The sequence below is a fragment of the Phoca vitulina genome, unplaced genomic scaffold (genome assembly GCF_004348235.1).
Source record: "Phoca vitulina isolate PV1807 unplaced genomic scaffold, GSC_HSeal_1.0 scaffold1, whole genome shotgun sequence".
Taxonomy (NCBI): Eukaryota; Metazoa; Chordata; class Mammalia; order Carnivora; family Phocidae; genus Phoca; species Phoca vitulina.
The window spans coordinates 55388141-55410915 of record NW_022589704.1 but is presented as its reverse complement, the minus strand read 5'-3'; the positions used below and the strand labels follow the sequence as shown (position 1 = coordinate 55410915).

The following is a 22775-nucleotide window of genomic DNA, read 5'->3' as shown; positions in this document are numbered from 1 at the left end:
TAAATTTAGAAACCCATGAAGAAACCTAAAAGTCATTTAGACAGGTTTCTCTGGGCAAAGGCCTTCCAGCAGGTCTCTGCCCATTACTGGAAGTCAAAACATCTAATGTCCATTTACTCTTGAATCTTCTTTATTCCCCACCCAGAGCTCACAGTCGGCCTATTTCTAATTCCTCTGTGCCAGCATATCTGTTAATGTCCCAAGTGGCTTTCTTTACAGCCGTGTGATCATCTGTGTATTATTAACTAACCGCAAATTAAAGTCATTACTTGGTGCTTAATTTTATGTAACATTTCTTTGTAATGTGTACAAAAGAAATTTGTTTTTACAGGAGTTTGGTAAATAGCATGTGCCATGATTAATTAGAGAATTTAATGGGTCTGTTGATCCAAAATTAAATTCGGTGCAACAATTTTCTTTAAAAATAATTTTTTAAATGACATTTCAAGGTGTGTGAGCTTTTAAAAAAATGAAACATCTTGCACTGGTGGTCCTTATGTCCCACTGCAGATCTGTTGGACTTTACCTGCTAAAGGACTCATTTTTATGTTTCTCAAATCTATAGACACTCTAAGGAACAGCAACATTCAAATAGCTATTTTAAATCCTTTTTGGACCAAAGTAGGGGGGTAAATGAACAAACTAACAAGCAAATTCTTAAATACTTGGAGGTTCAGTCATCGTTCAGTGTAGTTCACTGCCCTCTAGCTCTTGTGCTCTTCCTCTTCTTTAGACACATCAAATGTATTCCTGCCTCAGGGCCTTTGCATGTGTTCCTTCTGCCTTGACATCTCTCTGCCTGAGTCTTCATGTAGCTCAAATCTTAGACAGGGACAGGGCGCCTGGCTCCCTCAGTCGGTGGAGCGAGTGACTCTTGATCTCAGGGTTGTGAGTTCGAGCCCCACGTTGGGTGGAGAGATTACTTAAAAATAAAACCTAAAAAAAAAAATCTTGGGGACTTCTCTGACCATCCAAGCGGAGAAAGTTCCCTGCCCCAGTCCCTACCACATCACTGTGTTTAAAGTTTTATTCACAGAATAAGTCTCTCTCTGACATTATCTGGCTTTTATTTGTTCATTGCTTTTCCTCTGTCTCCTCCTAGGAAGGTAAGATCCTTGAGAGCAAAAACTTGTCTACCTTATCCTCCCTGTATCTCCAACACCTAGAACAATGCCTGGCACATTAATCAGTGTTTCATATATCTTTATGAAATGAACAGATGAATGTCATTGCTCTCACAAACCCCTAAAAATAGCCATGCTCCTGACTGAGAAAGAGCGTAATTGGCTTTAAAAATTTTCTTGAAAAAACAGAAATTCAGTATTTGTTGGCTAGGCATGAGATGCATTGGAAAGAAATGAATAATTAAAATGTGAACGAATTAAAAGCTGGGAAGGACAGGAATAAAGGTTGTAACTAACTGCTTAGCTTGCACAAACACCAAGTACTGACCAAGAAGTGAAACTTTGGATCCTTCTATCTTTATAAGCCCAACAAGCAGTCTGAATAGTTCCCATTAAAAGAATTATGCAGGCCACTGTCTTTGCTGATAATAAACTAAAAGATCTGAAGTTTCTTTCAATTTTCTTATATTTAAAGCAGGATTCTGAAGGTTGAGATGATGTTTCACAGTACAGGAATATGAGGAAGAAGAGGCTGCAAGAATGTAACAGAGTCCTCACCAAGAATAAAAACTAAGAGATATAAATTTCCATGCTCAGTGTCATACTATGTTGATGTTTTTTTTTTTAAAGATTTTATTTATTTATTTGACAGAGAGAGACACAGCCAGAGAGGGAACACAAGCAGGGGGAGCAGGAGAGGGAGAAGCAGGCTTCCCGCCAAGCAGGGAGCCTGATGTGGGGCTCGATCCCAGGACCCTGGGACCATGACCTGAGCCGAACGCAGACGCCCAACGACTGAGCCACCCAGGTGCCCCGATGTTGATGTTTTTATACTTAAAATACACTGAAGTCTCTTTCCCAAAACTCCTGTGCCTTTAAAGCTCTTCTACAATTCAACATGAAGTCTGTATCAAACCAATAATAATAATAATAATAATAATAATAATATGGGCCTAGCAGTATTAATAAGATTTTATTTCCCAATCATGAGTGGGGTCTGGAAAATGTTTATTTTCTGATTTTCTGAATGTGCTTAGAGTGAACGGAAATCTAGGTGGCTCAGTGAGCAATGAGTTAGAATTTCCTTATGTTCAAATACCATCTCTGCCATTTATTAACTGTAAACTTTGGCAAGATATTTAATTTCTCTGAGTCTCAGTTTTCTCATATGCAAAATGGGTCTGATATAACTCATGTGGATTACATGTAAAACACTTGTTTTCACGAAATTGTATGTCAGTCATTTGACTTACCTTTTTTTAAAAAAAAAGATTTTATTTATTTGACAGAGAGAGAGACACAGCGAGAGAGGGAACACAAGCAGGGGGAGAGGGAGAGGGAGAAGCAGGCTTCCCGCTGAGCAGGGAGCCCGATGCAGGGCTCGATCCCAGGACCCTGGGATCATGACCTGAGCTGAAGGCAGACGCTTAACAACTGAGCCACCCAGGTGCCCCTTACTTATTACTTTTAAGTTTTAAGTTATAATTTAGAGTTATCCCCCTGCTGGATTGTAGAGTAATTCACTCAGATTTACTATTGATTCAGTGATCATATTGTGGTTGTTTTGGTATTGGTGGTGTTCTGAAACTATTGTGTTTGTAGTGTGAGAGAAAGCAAAAATGTTTATATATTGGTGTCGCTGGGAACTGGGACTTTCGGCTTGGGTGAGAGCAGACACAAATGTAAGATCAATGAGATTAAGTAAAAACCTTCTAGTTCTGCAGATAAATCTGAGGTAGCAATTCCGATTCATAATGTGTTTTATGTTTAAAAAGTACTCATTTTCTAGTTCTGTCCACTGGAAAGGCCTGTAAATGATGACTAACCCAATGGCAGTGAGCACCCCTGGAACCTTAATTGTGTCTCTAAATACTATTCCCCACCAAAGGAACCAAGCCGCTTGGAAAGATGGCTGACTCCAGGCTGATTCCAGGCCTAATGAACTTCCAGGAAGTTCATTAAATGAGTCTGGAATATATATATATAATATATGAGTCTGTCATACCAGAAAGCAAGGAAGCTATGAAAAACTACTGGGGTTCTGCCCAAAGGATTTGGGTACCAGCTTAAAGAGGATCTAACTGGTCAAAGAGTTGAGCATCAGTGGGCTGATAAATGCAATGGGTTGAAACATATCAAGTATATTCAAATTCGTAAGTTCAGTATGATACCAAAAAATTAGACTCACCTTTTAGAGGATACTAAGGAACCAATTCATTGTGCTAAAAAACAAAACAAACAAACCAAACAAACAAATAAAAAATACCTGGTCTCAGAGTAACCAGAGTGTCAAGGGGAAACTTCTTTATGGAAGTTTTCCAGCTAACAAATGAATAAAGACCAATAGAATCAGGATATCACCATTTTGCCACCTCCTAAGGAATTAGTAGATCTGAGCAATGACCACCAATGGCTGCTCAGATCACCAAAGAGAGAAAATCAGACATTATGTACCTCCTAATAGAAGTACAAAACACTGTATAAGAAATATCCTTGACAAAATAATTGAACCTGAATCTTATCAAGCCTCTAGATCTAACTGCCAATTTAGAGCTTACAATGACAGAGTAATACAATAAATAGGGACACAGTCAGCAAAATCCAGACTGTTGGAAACTCCAAGACAAACAGTCAGTTTCTTCAACAATAACAACAACAAAAATTGCAAGGGAAAAAAAAGAGAGAGATGATAGGGAGATATATAAATTTTTTGACATATAAATGTATTTATTTGATCATATTTTAAAAGGTAGGGTAGAATCACACCCATTTTTTTTAAATAGTATACCTGTAAACAGATGGAAATTCAGAGCTACTAGTTTTCTTCAGAAACTTCTGAATATTGAACATTAGCAGCCTAGAAGCCTTTTCCTTCCCCTCTAGGCTCTCCCGCACTTGGGGGTGGGGGGAGGGGAAGAGGTTGGTGACAATCGACAATTGACATTAAATAAATAGCATATGGTTGAGCTTGCCAAACTTTCTACCCCCTCTCATAGGCAACAGGGTGACTTGGCTTATTCTTGAACTAAGGTCATAGAGTAAGCAAGTAGCCTTATCAAACAGAGAATTGAGGGAAGTTTCCATTGTAGATAATTTCCAAAGGTAGGAATGGATGAACTCAGAGCTTAATTGTTCAGTCCTTTCTTTTGCTGCCCAGAGTGAGGTATACTATCAGTGGTGCTCAGATCCTCAGTTCATTGAGACGTCAGTGTAATGCGCTCAGTTCCTTTGATTAAAATGTGTTGGAAAAGCTATCTCTGGGTAGGGAAGAGAAGTTAGTTTATTACAGTGATGGTACTATACAAGGAAAACCAAAGCAGCAAACATGAGGCAGTGTCCTTTTCCTCTTGAACTTCAATGATCAGCTTCACAGTCTAAGCAAACTCAACTGGGAGAGCAGATGATGAGGTCAGAAAAATGAGGAAAACTTTATCCAGATTTGTGGACCACCTCAATCTTCTTGGATTCCGGCATCCTTACCTTTATAGTCAAGATAGTTATGGGGGATTGAAGGGTTAAGAGTCCATTTTTTGACCAGTGCAGTAAAATGGCATACATAGCTGATCCTTTTGAGGTATACCCTAGATGCTGTGTTCTTTTCCCATTGCACTCTCCATGGTTTAGATGCATAGATAGCCTCCCCATTGATGCTCAACCACTTCCCAGCAGCAAGAAGCCTTTCTTAGAAGATGGGAACAATCAGTCCATCTAGTTGGTTTAATATTGAGAAGATAGTTGCCTCCCAAACCTATTGTCTAAACCAGTTCTGAAATTATTTCAGATTCACTTGCGATGTCAGACAAGGCCCTGTCACAATGATAATCCCAGGATGCCTTGTGGGTGGTGGTGCATATCTCCCACTTATGATCTAGTGACCTCCCTGGCTTGAATTTGTCTTGACAGTTGAAGTATCATCCATGTTAACAGAAGCATTTCCAACCCCATAGGTCATTTCCCTTCATCCTTGACAGAGCTATCACTGAAGAGCCAAGAAAGAAAATTTGTAGAGTTTCAATAAGTATCAGAACATTCTCATTCTCCATCAGACCAACAGGTCAGGTCCCTGTTAACAAGGTCAGATAGCTCTGGCATGGTTTTCACACTGACAAAATGCTGTGTTTTGAAGCCATTTTTCTTATCAAGTGGAGAGTGGATGGAGCCATTCTAAGAGTGAGTGAAAGACCCCATAGCATACGTTCCTCTTCCAGACAGCTGTTCCCAACCCATCAGCTCAGCAGAACACGATGGGGATGGGGTCCCAGGTCCTCAGAGTTCTGGCTCCAAAACATAGGACTTGGCTAGTTGGTGAAGGCTTTGTGATACTTTGTGGTCAGGACTACCCACTGGCTCCGTGGCCTGGATGAGTTCAGCCCGCCCTGGGGGTGGAAGAGTTACAAGGGCAATTATGGCCTCAAGTCTGAGCAGCTGCAGCCAGCCTGGTAGTTGTCGTGCCGGAGGCTCTGGTCCTGGGGCAGCTCCTCGCCCATCCAGTGCACCCATTTCACGCATCGCCCCAGGCCGGCTTTGAGAACACGCCCCTAGGGCACTAACTCCCCAAACTTTGCCTCACCCAACCAATCCAGAATCGAGACTCGGCCACTTCAGGCTGTAGCAGTTCCCGGCCCGCACTGAGCCCCGAGGACTCCCCTGGCGCCAACACCTGTCAATTAAGAGAGACTTAATTCATTAATCCTAATGAGTGGACCTTGTGTGGAACCTGACCCAAGCAAAGCAAATGCTTTGTTATGTTCTGTTTTGTTTGAAGGAAAACAGGATCGGTAGGGTGTTCCTAGAAGGAAATCTGAAAGAATGGAGAGCATTGGGGTAGAGAGGTTGGGAAGAGCAGGGGTGCAGGCCAAGGAGGCAAATGTGGGACCTCCTCGCTGCCCATACTCATCTCAACCTCATTTAGCTCTCGTCTCTAATTAGCACCTCAGCGAAATGTTTTGGTTTAAGTAGAATCTTAGAATAGGGATCCAGAAAAAGACCAGCTCTCTTAAACCATGCCCTCCATTTCAACTAGAGATAAAACAGGAGAGAAAGGAGACATATCTCCAAATTCAATTCTATCTTCAGTTATGCTTTATAGAGAACTTATGTCATTCACAAAAGAGATGTAGCTTCCCCAGGGGAGACAGCAGGTGTACATTTTCTCTCAAGGTTATTTAATTGCTGTCAGGAAGACATATGATTAACAAAACCAAATGCTGGAAATATGAAGTATAGACAATTGTAAAGTTGTTTATATAGTTGATTACAGTATAACATACAATGTGTTTATATGCCATAAACCTGCCTATCACAAACTGTTTCCACACCTGTGCATCCGCATTAAACAGCCCACCGCTTAGCTGTGCATAAATCCCCTGCTGAGAGAATGGCCAGCACCCAGCAGAACCTAGCTTCCCCTGATGGCCTCTCCGTTACCTTCTACACACCAGCTTGGCACCAGTGAGGCTGAGGCCTAAGGCCTGCCGACCTGTAGCGTCCTCTGCTGCGGTGAGAGCCCTCTGAGCTCCACAAAAGGAGACCAGCCTGAAAATGACAGGCCTTTGGGGGTTCCTCACTGGTCTTTACAGCACTGCTATTCAAAACGGGGCCTGCTATTGTAATCTTGGTTACCGTGCAGAGATGAGACAAGCATAGAATCGAGAGAAAGCATTTAAAATGTTGAGAACCATTTGGCAGGATGAGTTTATGTCTGTTGAATCTAATAAAAAATGGGACTTGAATTTTGTGTGTATTGGTTTTTTATTCCATTTTAAGTTATTTTTATTCCCCTTCCAAAATACCAGGCTGTGACAGATTGGAAATTAAAAAAACAAAACAAAAACTTATCTTTCACTATACGTAATTGGAGAAGCACTGCCTTAAGAGTGATGGCCCCCACACATGCTGTATCCCAAAGCTTCCCCTTGACACTCTGACAGTTCCAAGAGGCAGCCAATGGCAAAAATGTGGACCTAGGAAGATGGACTTCCCAAAGAGTCAAAGAGTCACTCATAAGTGAGAAGCACAGGTGTTAGGTCCACACCAGGGGTTGGTAGATCTCATGACACCAGCCCAGCTGACCCCTGGTCACAGCATAACCCTTAGTCTTTCCAACAGTACCAGTAGTGTAGTAATGGCAGAAACAGTAGCTGTCAAGACTTACATAGGACTTAACTGTGGTGCAGCTACTGTCCTAAGAGCTCTAGGTATACCAGATGACAAGTGGTTCCTCTCTTTGGAGTGACATATATGCACCCCTATACGTGTACATTGGGAAGCGTAGCATCATGTCGTTTACGTGTACACTGGGAAGCGTAGCATCATGAAAATTTGCTAATGACTGACCCCTTATTCAGGTATTTCAAGACATCATGCCAAATATACTAGACACTTATTAAAGAATAGAAAAATAATGCCCAGGAAATAAGAGTTTTGTGTTCAGATATTGGTCATAGAGCTCAGCTGGAAAAAAAAATTTTAACACAGAAACAGTATTCCATCTTGGAAAATATGGGGATAGTTGGAACTATGTTTTTTTATTTTTTTGTTGTTGCACTTGGAAATTCTCGGGCAGGAAACAGAGATTCACAAAATACACGTAAGAGGCAAACACAACAACACAACAAAACTTGCTTCACAGTAGAGAGAGGTTATCTAGTACCAAATTTTTCATTTACTAGTTTTCTCCCCCCAGATAGGTTGTAAGACTGAGGCACAGTTCAGATATTTCTGTACTCCTTGCCCCTTTTTGAGGTTTAATAAATGTTCAAATTTTATGAAGTCTGTATTTCACAAACAGAAGCTATTTGCCCTTGAAAAATGAGCCTTCTTAGACTCTGTGTAAGGGCAGATGTATTCTGCCCTCTCCTGTGATCTCTGCTATATCCAAAGCTACCCCACTGCTGTTGGCAGCCAGATTCCCTACTTGGCTTTGGGGTGGTCAAAATAAGTTAATCACACACAGATTTTTTAGTACATCAATGTAGGGAGGGATCAAGGAGTTCACACTGAGGAAACCTAAGTAGGGGAAACGTTAGCTTCTCCCTCATGTTTCCATGGCCTTTGTCCTTCCTTGGATTCTGGGGACAATCTGAGGCTCAACTTCGTGGGGTTAATGGATGTTCCCAAACCAACATGAGCAGGCATGGAGATGTTTTCTCCCAATTGACTAAAATCTCTTCTTCTTCCCACCATTTAAAAACCCAAATGGTAATGCTAAAGCCCAATCAATTAATATTCATTGGAAGCCCATAACATTCCAGAGCCATGATTCCTGCCCCTAATTAACCATGAATCTTAAGAGACTCTTCTCCACATTAACTCTCTGTGCCCTTCGAGATGAGGTCATGGGTGTAGGCATCCTCCTGAAGGTAGAGAAGAGAAAGAGCGGGCCTCCAAGGCGACTCGGTGAAAGACACAAGGTGAATTAGTGAAAAGACAAGAAGAGAAGGGTATCTGTTACTTAGTGGGGATGTTTCCAGGAGAGAATGTCCCAACTCGTTTCATTGTGTTATTTCTCATGTGTCTATAGTAACAAGAAGTAGGCATTATAAATGCCTTCAAATAATTCTTGGGGTGCCTGGCTGGTTCAGTCGGTGGAAGGAGCGACTCTTGATCTCGGGGCCATGAGTTTGAGCCCTGCGTTGGGTGTAAAGATTACTTAAAAAATAAAGCATTTTTTAAAAATTGTCATTTTACCTTCCCAACAAAGTAATGAGAAAGATATTAATATCTCCATTTTATAGATAAGGACACCAAAACTCAGGAAGAATAAGTCTTCGTCCCCACAGTCATACATATTAGAGCAGAGCCAGGACCTTAACTGAAGTCCTTTGCCTCTAAGCTCAGTGCTCTTTTACCATCACAGATGCCTTTATGGTCTTTTCCTGGATTTAACATTTCCCAAACTGAATTCCCGATTATTCCTCCAAATCTTTCTTCTCTCAACGTCTGTATAAGTCTGGGAGTCATCTTTTGACACTTCATTCTCTCTCACTTTCCCAAATCCAACCCATCACCAAATTATGGCAATTTCACGTCCAAACACCCCTCTTGCTACTTCTAGCTCCACCACGTGGTTCAAGCACTCCAGTCACTTATTTGTAAATGCACATCGAAGTGGAATGTGTCCAATTAAGAATATTACCAGGAGGACAGAGTACTTGGGAGATGAGCTAGATTTCCTTTTAAAAATAAGATTTTGAGGGGCGCTTGGGTGACTGAATCAGTTAAGCATCTGACTCTTGATTTTGGCTCAGGTCGTGATCTCAGGGTTGGGTTCTGTCCTTAGCAGGGAGTCTGCTTCTTTCCCTCTCCCTGTACCTCTCCCTCCTACTTGAGTGCACACTCTCTCTCTCTCTCTCTAAAATAAATAAATAAATAAATTTTTTTAAAAAAATAAGATTTTGAGAGGTTTCTTCAAAAGAAAATAATTGAGGGTCACCATATTTGCTTGGATATATTGGGAAGTATTAGTTGTAGTCATGGTCATATCTTTTCTTTTTTTTAAAGATTTTATTTATTTACTTTAGAGAGAGAGAGCATGCAGAAGCAGAGGTGGGAAGGCACAGAGGGGGAGGAGCAAAGAGGGAGGAGCAGAGGGAGAGAGAATCTGAAGGGGACTCCATGCTGAGCCTGAGCATGGAGCTGGATCCGGAGGTGGTGCTGGATCTCACCACTGGGAAATCATGACCTGAGCTAAAACCAAGAGTCAAATGCTTAACAGACTGAGCCACCCAGGTACCCCCATCATGGTCGTGTCTTAAGTTTGTATTTTAACTTCTCTAAATGCAATTGAAATCCTTTCAGGAACAAATCAGAGTTTCAATTAAATGCACTGTGATTTAATAACAAAAGAAACTAATGCTTTAGATGATCGAGTTTTCCTCTCACAATCAGACTCTGAAAGCTGGCCAAACAAATGTTCTTATAATTTTACAGATTGAAAAAACTGAGGTACAGAGAAGCAAAGTGACTTGCCCAGGGTCACACGACAAGACTAGGATCTGGAATACCCACAACCATTTGGGTGTTCTTTTCCTGTAGGTTCTGCTAGCCTCTTGGATGCATTCTGTCCTCATAGTTTAATGCTAAGATGACCCAAAGAATAAAAAGCAATCTAGGAAATTCAAAGAGTTAGCAGAAGTCTGTGGCACATACATTGTGGCCCAGATACCATAACTTTTCTTCTGTTGTTCTAGACACAGTGTGTATGCTCCAGAAAATCAAAAGCAAAGACCTTAGCCAGAAATTTTCCTAAAGGACAAGAGTATTAAAAATAACTATAGCTACAATAATTTGGTAATGAATACACAATATAAAAAGAGGTAAATTGTGACATCAGAAATGTAAAAGGGTAGAGTTTTTTGTATGCAATCCAAGTTTTGTTGTTAATGTAAAATAGACTGTTATATCTATAAAATGTTTTATGTAAGCCTCATGATAACCACCAAGCAAAAACCTCCAGTAAATTCACAAAAGATAAAGAGAAGGGAATTAAAGCAGCCCACTATGCAAAATCATCAGTTCACAAAGGAAGGCAGCAAGGGAGGAAGAGAGGAACAAAGGGACTAAAAAGCAACCAGAAAACAGTAACATACCATTAATAAATCCTTACCTATCAATAAGTATTCTAATGTAAATGGATTAAATTTTCCAGTCAAAAGGCATACAGTAGCTGGATGGATAAAAAGACAAGACCCAACTATATGCTGCCTATAAGAGACAACCGTCATACCACCCAGAGTCATCTATAAATTCAACGCAATCCCTATCAAAATTCTACTGACATTTTTCAAGAAATAGAAAAAACAATCCTAAAATTCACGTGAAACTATAAAAGATCCTGAATGCCCAAAGTAATGTTGAGGATGAAGAACAAAGCTGAAGGCATCACACTTCCTGATTTCAAACTAGATTACAAAGCTTTAGTAATCAAAACAGTATGGTACTTGCAAAAAGACAGACACACAGATCAATGGAATAGAACAGAGAGTCAGAAATAAACTCCTGCATATATAGTCAGCTAATATTTGGTAAGGGAGCCCAGAATACTTAATGTGGAAAGGATAGTCTCTTTAATAAAGGGTGCTGGGAAAACTAAGATAACCACATGCAGGAGAATGAAACTGGGCCCCTATCTTATGCCATACACAAAGATTAACTCAAAATGAATTAAAGACTTAAACCGAAAAACCAAAACCATGAAACTCCTAGAGGAAAGTACAGGGGAAAACCTCCTTGACACTGGTCATAGCAACAATTTTTTGGATATGACACCACAAGTACAAGCAACAAATGCAAACCTTAAAACTGGGTCTGCATCGAACTAGAAAGCTTCTGCACAGCAAGAGAAACAATCAACAAAATGAAAAGGCAACCTATGAAATGGGAGAAAATATCTGCAAATCCTATATCTAATAAGGGGTTAAAATCCAAAAGATATAAAGAACTTATACAATTCAGTAACAAAACAAAACAAAAATCCAATTTAAAATGGGCAGAGGAACTGAATAGATATTTTTCCAAAAAAGATATACAAATAGCACATGAAAAGATGCTCAATATCACTAATCATCAGGAAAATGCAAACGGAAACTAAAAAGAGCTATCACCTCACACCTTTAGATGGCTATCATCAAAAAGACAAGAAATAACAAGTGTTGGTGAGGATGTGGAAAAAAGGGAACCTTTGTGCCCCATTGGTGGGAATTTAATGAATACAGCCACTATGGAAAACAGTATAGATGTTTCTCAAAAAAATAAAAATAGAACTACATGTGATCCAGCAATCCCACTGCAGGGTATATATTCAAAGGAAATGAAAATAGGGCTCAAAAAGATATCTGCACTCCCATGTCGGCTGCAGCATTATCCACAGTAGTTAAGACATGGAAACAACCTAAGTGTTCATCAAAGTATGAATGGATAAAGATGTGGTGTATGTATATATACATAATATATACCATATACAATGGAATACTATTCAGCTAAGAGAAAGGAAGAAATCCTGCCTTTGCAAAAAACATGGATGCACCTTGAGGGCATTATTCTAAGTGAAATAAATCAAACAGAGAAAGAGAAAGACAAATAGTGCATGGTATCACTTACATGCAGAATCCTAAAAAATGTCATAGACACGGGGAGTAGGTTGGTGGTTACCAGGGGCTGGGGCGTGGGGAAATAGAAAGATGTTGGTCAAAGGGTACAAACTTGCAGTTACAAGATAATAAGTTTGGGGGGATCTAATGTTCAGCCTGGTGATTATAGTTAACCATACTGTGGTATATACTTGAGAGCTGCTTAGAGAGTAGATCTTACAGGCTGTCACCACAGAAACGATATGGCAATTATGTGAAGTGACAGAGGTGTTCACCAATGCTCTGGTGGTGGTCATTTCCCAATAGAAGTATCTCAAACCAACATGTCACACACCTTAAGCTTATACAATCTTAAATAACTGACATATAAGATATGTCAATAAAGCTGGGGAAAAAGATCTTTTCTTTATCAGTAAAACAATTCTACAGGGAAAAATTCACTATGACCTATTTCTTTTTTTTTATTTAAAGATTTTATTTATTTATTTGACAGAGAGAGACACAGCGAGAGAGGGGACACAAGCAAGGGGAGTGGGAGAGGGAGAAGCAGGCCTCCCGCGGAGCAGGGAGCCCGATGCGGGGCTCAATCCCAGGACCCTGGGACCATGACCCGAGCCGAAGGCAGATGGCCAACCGTCTGAGCCACCCAGGTGCCCCACTATGACCTATTTCTGTAATAACTCTCTTACATGCTGGTTCTTTTTGCACCGGATACAAACGCTTCATGAAGTGACTGTTTACGTGACCGATCTCCTCCCTTCAAAATATCTTTTCAAAACATTGTTTTTTCTTATGGTTCTTCTTGGAAACAGAAGCCATACATTCTAAAGAAATTTAAGAAGCAATCTAAAGAAGTTTTTTAAATTTACTGCTCTATATAGGTTGGATTGGGTCACTACAAAATAATATCTTTTTTGTCAGCTCTCTGTAGCCTACGCAAAGTATTTCTTTTCTCCCATGTCCATGTTGTTGAAAAATTTGCCATGGGCTCCCCAAAAGCTGGGTTTTCATGCTAAAGTACACTCCTACAAGTGCAAAGATAATAAGTAAAAAAAAAAAAATCTGTCAGTGATGTCGATGAAAATGAATGTTAGAGCAATTCCTGGGCAGCAGAGAAAGACTTCAGTGTTTACATAATCCCAGTGTGCATGCGTGGCTTCTTCTCCATTTCCCTGCTAAACTTCATCTGGCTTTGCTCAAGACCTCAAATGCAGTGAATTCTAGGCAGCACCTAATATTTATTCATGCCATTGTCAAGAGCATCTTTGCAGTTCTTGCCAAGGTCTGTTGTTGAATATGTTTATCCAGCTGCATGGCAAAAACATAATACACAGTCATCATTTTACTCAGTCACCTACTCAATATTTTCTTCTATGATTAAATTAACTCATAAATATTGCACTTTTAATGCCAGAAAGCCATGGTTCATCCAGCCAGTTGAATACTTGTTTGTCCATTTTCTAGGCACTCCGTCATTGCATTATAGAGTTTGAAATAATGAAAAGCACTGCATTTACTTAACATGCACAGTAAACAGAGCAGGATCCTTCCACGAGCTCCTTTATTATGCAGTGCAAGGCCGTAGAAGAAATCTTGTAAGAAGCAGTGAAGAACTGTAGGTAGGGGCTGCGTTGGAAATGGTTTGGGTGTATATGCACAATCTGTTCTGATTGCTCAATGCAAAGGACAGAAATGGCGTCTCTATTTGCAACCAGCACAGTGTCTCGCTCCACCGAGGAGGATTTCAAATAAACACACACATCTTGGTCTCGCTTGTACTCAATTCATTACCAGACTGTGCTCATGAACCCTGAAGGCACTTGCCATGTACTGTGCATTTTGAAACTTCTTTCTCTAAACATCCACACATGGTCTGGTTGTTTAAAGCAGCCGACAGAAGGCCTTACACACTCATCTTCATAGTGAAGGGACTGCAGCTTAAGGGCAAGAGTCTGCCCCTGCCGTCGTCCCAGGCTAGCCCAGGTGACAGCAACGCAATATGCATCTACACAGATACCTGGCCCCGGAGGCAAGAGCCACGTACCACAGGACCCTTCTCAAATCACCTTCTGAATGAAATATTTATAGCTGGCACTGCAGGGCAGTTAGTTTGTCTAGAATTATATCCAAATTTGTGCTATCATTCTGGGAATAGCCTTGGTTAGCAATTGCTCATAATGTCAACGCTTTTGGAAACTTTTTACAGTCATTTTATTGTTTTTATTTCAAAAATAAAACTTAAAGGAGCTTGAAAAGTAGGTTTTTAGATGATCACACAATGGCCTGATTTCAGTGGTTTCAGTTCTGTGCATTTTACTTTATGTGCACCTACTGAAATTAACCAAAATTAATCCATATTTGAACAAAGACTGTGGATACAAATGAGCCCTAACTTCCTAGACTCCTCGGTGCAGTGCACTAGCTGAAGTGTTTGGAATGCATTGGCCCTGGGAGGAGAAGAAGTTATAGCAAACAACATATGGGCTTTAAAACTGGAACTATCCAAGACAGAACAAGAAAGCTATTTTCACTTTACTTGTTCCTTTTTTTTCCCTCCAGAAGATGAATTATTTCTAATCACATTTTATTTTCATCTTTAGAGCTGGATCTCAAAAGAGCCAGGTCGGTTTCAAACTGCTGGTGAGTTTGCAGCCCTGTCCAATGATTACCTAATGCATTTGTGTCATCTGCTTTCCTTGTTGTGTGAAAACACACTAAGGAAATGTGTAAGTGCACTGAATTGTTCCCAACTCTTTTATTCACCTTTCAGCATGCTAGTTCCTTCCCTTGGCATTGATATCATTATGCATTTGTCAAAGATAGACTGTCACTTTAGGGCTTCTATTATGTGCAAGAATTGGCAGCAAATTTTGCCACTGGGATTTGCTTATATCCTCTGTATGTTATTGTACTTCTTTGGCATTCAGTAAATTCCGTACACCCACTTCTTTGATGTTCATTCCAGCCCCTAAATGTGGAAACAATGACTGAAATTTTGGATCAAAGCATCCCGTTGATGGCAGGCAACACAGCTCTCTGCTAGTTCACTAAAACATAGAGTATCCCCCCCCCCCCCCCCCCCCCCCCCACACACAATCTAGACCAATAGTCCTCTAAGAACAGCTCTGGCTTCCCCAATGCCAGGACACTAGAGGAAGTTAAAGAAAACAACTCCAAGGTTTTAAGAAAAAGAGAGAGTTTAAATAAGACAGCAAAATTGAAGCTCATGAATATTTTTAACCATAGAGAAAGCTAAGTACTATTCCAACTGGTCCACCTGTGTGTGCCCCCCACCCCCCCACTGGTCTAGTCTAGTCTAGCACTTCTACTGAGCCCGGCTTTCTTCAGGTTTGGGAAGGTCTCTAGATCTCATTTCTGTATAACGTCAGCTACACTAGATGGCTCAGATTTTTTAAAATAACTTTTTAAAAGAAGGATTAAAGGGCCCATGAATTAAGGAATTATAAAAGTAATTGACAAAGAAAACCAGCACTACCAAAATTTCAGTGGGTTACTTTTGCAAACTAGAATTAGCTGTCTGGAACACATTTTCAATGTTTGCTTTTGCTTTACCCCTGGGATGCCGGTGTAAATAATTACTTCATTCAATTTATTTCACAGGTCAACTTTGACTCATAAAAGCATTAAAGCAGGTAACCCCTAGGGATGTTGGGAAGACAGATGAGCAAACAGATATGAAACTGTTGTAAGCTCTTTGAGGGGGAAAAAAAAAGACACTTTATAAATCCAGGGTATTTTATAGTTATGTTTTCACTTCATTCCATTTGGTATCCAGAATGTGTTAGTTACAATTAATATACAATGTGGGGAACTATTATAAAAATACCGCACTCCTTTTAAATATAGTGAAGAAGATAATTGTGTTTGGGGAATCTCATCCTGTATAAATTAGAAGAATTCCCAGTAGAGTGCCATAATTGAGAACTGGGCTGACTGCACTGAATGGAGAAGAGAGTCGTCTTAGCATGGTAGCTGGTGCTCCATCAAAAGGCAGAGCGCCAAGGAGGTAACATGACAGCCCTTAAAATACCAGTTTCAGGTTGCCTAAGTGGGAAGTTTTTATGGCCAGACGTATGCAACAGTGACATCCAGCGGTTGTAGAGATAATTACAAGTGTGTCTCATTTTAAAATATAAAATGGTCCATATTATAACCAAATACTCTGTACTGTCAAATGTTACCTGGCCACAGTGTAAGTCAGTAATTCAGGCTAGACTGCTGGTGCAGCTAAATTTACTGTTTATTCACAAAGCAGTTTCCAAAGTCTGTTGTTCCATTATTATTATTTTCTTGCTTTTTAATTTTACTAAAATTATAGTGGGTCTACTCTCCAAGGGTCTCTCTGACCCTCCTAAGCACACTTAGATATTTTTGCAAGCGTAAGTGAGACTTTGTGCTACTGCAAACCCAGCAAAAATGGAAGCTACGACTTGACTCCACTGTTAAATACTCCAGGGAAAGCATGTGTGACCCTGGATATTTTCATTGTTGTAGAATTGCTCTAAGAAATTCATTAAGATTTTTTCCAAGTTGTTGACGAGGAAGAGAAAGAAGGAGAGGGAAGAGAATAAAAGGAATGGAAAATAAAGGAGAGAAGGGAAAAAGGAAGGAAGGAAGGGAGGGAGGGAGGGAGGAAGGGAGGGAGGGAGGGAGGGAGGGAAGGAAGAAAGAGGAAAGAAGGAGAAAGAAGAAAGAACAGGACTACCCACTGATCTTTAATAAGTTTTGGTAACAGGTCCATTAATATGATAATATATCTAAAGAGGGAATTCAAAGAGCTATTAGCCTCCCCCAGATTTTTTCATTTTTAAATTGCATTCTTTCAACTGTCAGGCAACTAACTGAGTAAGATAAATAACAACAACAATAATAATTTTCATTTAAAAAAATCCAAGAAGAGCCACTGCTGCTTGGAAGTACCTAGAACAGTGCCCCTTGTAAGAGGATGCTTAAAAAGCACCCCCTCTGCCATGTTGGGAAAGAACTCGACAGAAGCCTGTTGGGTCACTTGAGCCTCTAAATTATTTATGTCCACAGCAATGCTGAGCACATCAGGTGACTGCTTACCACCTTCTCAGGCGGCACGCCTTCAGAGAAACCATCATCTTGTGGCAAGCTGTTTCTCAATCTTAGACTCCCTTACGTTGGGGTTTTTCTCTTCAACTGCCTGCCTCTTTAAAGCCCTCAAGATGGGAAGAACTTAAAGGGGCCCTCTTTCACTTCTTCTTTGTCATCTACCGAACTCCAGTGAGAAAATCAAGACATAACTCCATAAAAAGTGCCAATTGCTCTTTAGCTAATCCACCCCCGTTGTGCCCAAATGGCGGAGAAGAAAGAACATCATAGAAACTGCGTTGCATTGAAGGAGCACGTGTGTGTGAAACCTGTGATCTGCATTAAGCAAAGAGCGCTAGGACAAAGGGATGGGGATGGTCTCTGCAAGGAAAGTCTGGGAAATGATTCCCATTTGTGTCAGCAAGAGTTAGGGGAGATGCGTATTGAAACAGAGCAGGTAGCCAGGTCTGTTTGCTTTTCCAAGGCCTTTGAACTGCAAGCTGGCCTATCCACATTCTGAAGAAAAACAACGCCATGCTCCTATCACTGCTCTCACAGTATCTTCACTTGGAGATTCCCCGGCCCTGTCGCTTCTCCCAGAAACTTTCACAGCAGGGCTTTGGGGCGAATGCACTGGGAATGAATATGCCCAGGTCTCACCTCTCCTTGGAGTTGTGCAAGAATTTGGCCGGACCAGCTCTTATCTGGTACACCCTGGAAGCCCAGTTCGATGATTTTTCGAGTCAAGTCCGCGTTCCCTCCAGAGCGAAGGTAGAACTTCCCTGTAGCATGCGGGGCTTCCTGCACCAAGACTGCTTCAGCCACCGCATTACCAGCTCCTGCCAGTCCGAGGAGCAAGAGGCTGGCATGAGGAATCAATTCCCTTCTTTTCTCCCTAAAGAAAAAACCTGCCTTGCAAAGCTTTCTTCAGTGTTTCGGTACCAAAAAAAGGCAGTTGCATGACATGCATACCCTTTCCTCGCTTACAACTTTGGGTATAGTTTTACTGCAGTATATAATCTAATAATCCATTTAATTTCTTTAGAGAGATGTTTTATATATATACAGGTGGCATTTGGATGAAATCACATGCCATAAACCTGTCTGCTCCTATCCGGCTTGAGAATATAGAAGAAGGATCTGTTTTACAGACATTCCAGAATTTTTACATGGTCAATTGGCTGGTTTTGTATTCTGGAACATACCGGAGCGTCTGCAGGAAAATATATATATATAAATTCTATAAAATGGTGGCAGGATTTCTGATTTACTGATAGTGCTGGTTTGAATTTTCACAAAAATATTTAGCCATAGGACAATGTATTAGGCGTATTCTTAAAGGTAAATAACTGCAGCCAATAAAAGTTCAGCCTATAAAGGGTCCCATCTTCTACTAGTTTTCTGCACCGAGAATTACTACCAGTATAATCATGGCTCCCTGCACACTAATATTTCCTCTGATACAGTATGATCAATGTTGTGGAAAAACATTTATTATATTTCTTCTAGCTACTTAAAGGCATTACTGAATTATGGGCATCGCAAAACGAATCCACTGTGCATTTTTTCTTTATGTGACGTTTTTACAATCTTCATTTTCTGCTTTGCAGCCACTGAGCTATAGAGATCCACACTTTGTCCCTCTTACAACTGCCACTGGGGCCACCCTCTCCTTTCTGCTTTATTACATCTGAAATGCACTTCATATGATAACATTCCTTTTCATTCTGTGCCAGACTCTTATTTGAAAGGAAGAAGTTATGAAAGAAATTAAACAATCAGTGTTGTTAATAATAGTTCTTAATCTCCTTACTTAACAAAGGTTATGAAGTTTAGACTGAGAGAAGGACAAGGGGAGGAGATGGTATTTTACAGAATCATTCCAGAAGAGCCGATGGACTCGGAATGGGTGTGGGGTTTGCAGTTTTGACATTTAACAATTTTATTAACATCTTTGCTTATTATGCACCTTAATCCACAGGGTCTGCAGCTGGGAGAGAGTGTCCAGCTAACAGCCCGTGTCTCAGGCCCTGCCAGGGGATGAATCAATTAGCAAGAGAAGCAATGATGCAAATGCTCCGGGGTCACTTGGGATGCTGTTTGCCTTTTTGATAGAGAAAGCACGCCATAAATAACATCACACCTCAGGAAATCATTCCGGGAGGCCCAGATGCCGGCAGGGCTGCTGCCGGGGACGGAAGGAATCATTTGCTCATTGTGTGTATTTCCCCCATCTCAGTCAATGGAGGATTTGTAGTAAAATCAAAGTATTTAAAAGGAGGACAGTATGTGGTAATGGAGGCATGTTTAGTAATTTTTTTAGTACCAGAACCTGTGATTTATGACCCAGAGTTACAGCCAACTTTATTACAAAAATGACTTCACCCATAATAACCTTATTCAGGGCTCTCTGGAGAATGATGTAGTACCCAACAGCATTATAATCTAGCAAATATTCACAAACAATTCCCGCCCTGGTCTCCTTTCCCCCCTCCCGCCTCCACCCCAGAGGCAGGCTTCCCCCTTCACCGGCTGGGAGAAGTTGCCTCCCCGGAAAGATTCTGTGCTCCTTCTGTGGGGATTTGCCTGGATCCGGGATTTATAATAAGCCCGGGACAGAAAGCTGCCTCCTGGGTCTTGGTCACACCTTCCCCAACCTTCTGCCCTGAGGAATAATGAGCAGAACACACCCACTCGCTCTTCATTTCCTCCCCACACAGAGCCTTCCTCGCTCCCTGCACCCCAGTCCACTCTTCCAGAGCTCTGATCCCCACCACCTGAGATGGGCTCGCTGCAGCTCCTCCCCGCCCCATTTAAATTGCCATGGTAACCACCAGCTGCACTAAAACCTCTGGGGCTGGGTGTCCAAGCAGGGTCCCCCGGGCGTGCCGGGATCTAGGAACTGGCCCTCCATCTTATTAAACTCTGGTGTCAGTTCCTAGCAATTGTTTTAAATTTACACCCTCAGAGTGGCTTAGTGGGATTACATGTCCATTTGCATTAAAACAGGTTTCTGTCATTAAACTGCCATACAATAAGCTTCCTTGGGACAAATTAATGAGCTCTAAATATCATCAAGTAGAACTTCACTTCACCAAGAGGGCCACCAAGGGGGGGCAGAAGGAAGTGGCTGCTCAGAAATCTTAGCCCAGGAGAAATATAAGTGCCAACTGAAGAAGGAGTCTTATCCTGGTTCTTGGCTGTGAGATAAATGGTTCTGATTTAGGGCTGATCTGGGAGAGCTGGTGACATTCTCCCCGTTCACCAAAATCCCACACTTCACCATCTATTCCTTATTCCAAATATGCCTTTACCCTTGACGTTGGCTGCTGAAATTTGCTGATGGACCGCCAGCCCCTTTGCTCTGTGACGTGTCTCAGTCATTGTCCATCTGTCCTTGAGGAACTTGTGCGCATCCAAGTGGGCTGGGAACAACGTGCACACGGCATGGCGCCACCTGTGGCCCGACTGAAGGCTCCCGACTCTAAAATGCCTGGATGGTTGTTATGGGACTGTCCCCACCGTCCGTCAGCGACCGGGAACCCAGAGCACTAGTCCTGATAAGGAGCTTACTCTGGTCATCTAGAAGCAGAACAGGAACAGGGGACAGTTTTTAAGGCTGGACTGTCCCTGCTCACAAGCACTGCCAACACTTGCCCTTACAAATAAAGATATGTGTCTAAGTAGACATTTTTCATCAAAAACAAGTAAATCAATCTCCAAACTTTCTTTTATGGAAAGGAATAAGACTGGCTGCTAGACAGACTTCCTGATCCACGTAAGCTGTGATCTCATTTCTGTGCAGTCTTAACAGGGGACAGTAATGTATGATTGAGACACTGCTATATTTAGGAATGACAAGATGGGCATTATTAATAGCTTAATTGACATTAAGGCAATTACCCCTACCCTTATTACAGTTTGTAGAATTACACAGAAGATATTGGCTGAGGCCTTTTTCTCCCTAGAGCTACCCAAGGATACAGCATTTTATTTCATGCCAGATCCCAGCTTTGACATTAGATACTTAGCCATAGAATGATTCCAGTAAATCATTATAAATGCATTATAATAAAGATGTTATGAGCTATCAGATATTAACCCCCAACCCCTAAAGAGAGATAAATAGTCCAGTTGCATGATTCCCACTTTTGTTTCATAAGAAATAAGCTTTTGCAAAGAGCAACTGACTAATGAATTATAAAATGGTGTGTTGAGCTCAGATAATTAAACAATGCATTTTAGTGTCTAGTGCGGGATGAACACTAAATCATACACAAATAAAAAGGGAAAAACCTAACCCCCAAGCCCGACTCCTATTTTCAAATTACATTAGAGGTTGGTCTACAGTCCAGAAATGCTTCAAATCTTTTCTTATCTGATTAGAAGGGCATATCAAGTGTAAGATCAAGACACGAGTAGGGAAACTAAACCAAGAGTGAGAACAAGAATTCTGGAGGTGCTAATTTCAGATAAGCCCACAAGGTGATTTTAATGGAGATTTTACATGGCGATAACATTTGTTCCCAACGTGTTTACTGGGGCAAAAGTCTAGAAGAGTCTTGAAGTTTCCAAGTTTCCTTCTACTTTTATGTTTTGTCTGAGCTCATGGTAAAACATATGGCAGGTGTGTTAAAGACTGTGGTTTTGGCCTTGCACTAGAAAACAAATGGGAGATGGGAGAGGTGGAGAGGTAGGTTGGTTTGGGTGCTCACCACTGTCCTCGGGTATCACCATCCCTGGCAGGGCTCCATCTAGTGGTCAACCTTGGATCAGCAAGAAGTTTTAGCCTCCGGTGGCCCCCATGCGGGGCTGGTTTGCTATTGGCTGCTGTTTCTGGCATGTCTTGAATTTGCCCCAAGATTTGAGGCTGCGCTTAAGCGCGTCCTGAATATGTGTTTTAGTCTTCCAGCCTCTCAAAGGCGTGGTGACTGCCGCAAGGCAGCCTTCTGTTTCTCGGTCAAACAGCACACTGCTAATGACCATGTGGCCAGAATTAGAGATGACCTTGGACTCCACGTGGGCAAGGACCACCTGTGCTGATGCGGGGCTTCCCTGGAACACCAGGTACATCCTGTTGCACTTAGCCGTTCCTCTCCTGTGCTCCAGTCCAGCCAGACCACACCGCCCAGCCTTTCCTCTGTTTTCCAGGCAGCTCCAGTGTTGCCCACTGCAATTGACTTCACCTTTCCTACCCAGAGGACTGTGTGACCGTTCAGTGAGATCGGTTCTATAAAGCTCTATCTCTGTAAAGTACCTATTAGAGAGTAAGTCCACCATTAGATGCTGACTATTTTTATTCTAGTTATCTTGTATTTTTCGTCTCTCGTTTCTTCTCATTGTTCTGCCCTTACATCTCAGGGTCCAGCACAGTACTTTGCTTAAGGCACCAGCTCCATACATGCTTGCTATCCTGAACAATACTGATAGTAACAAGTACTAGTAAGAGTTAACATCTTCTGACCACTTGATATGAGCCAGCCAC

The 22775-nt window shown here is 41.3% G+C and overlaps 1 pseudogene; it reads right to left on the bottom strand.

Moving 5' to 3' along the window:
- Nucleotides 1-4498: 4498 nt before the first annotated feature.
- On the bottom strand, nucleotides 4499-20674 carry LOC116644173 (annotated as a pseudogene).
- Between the last annotated feature and the right edge of the window lie 2101 nt (nucleotides 20675-22775).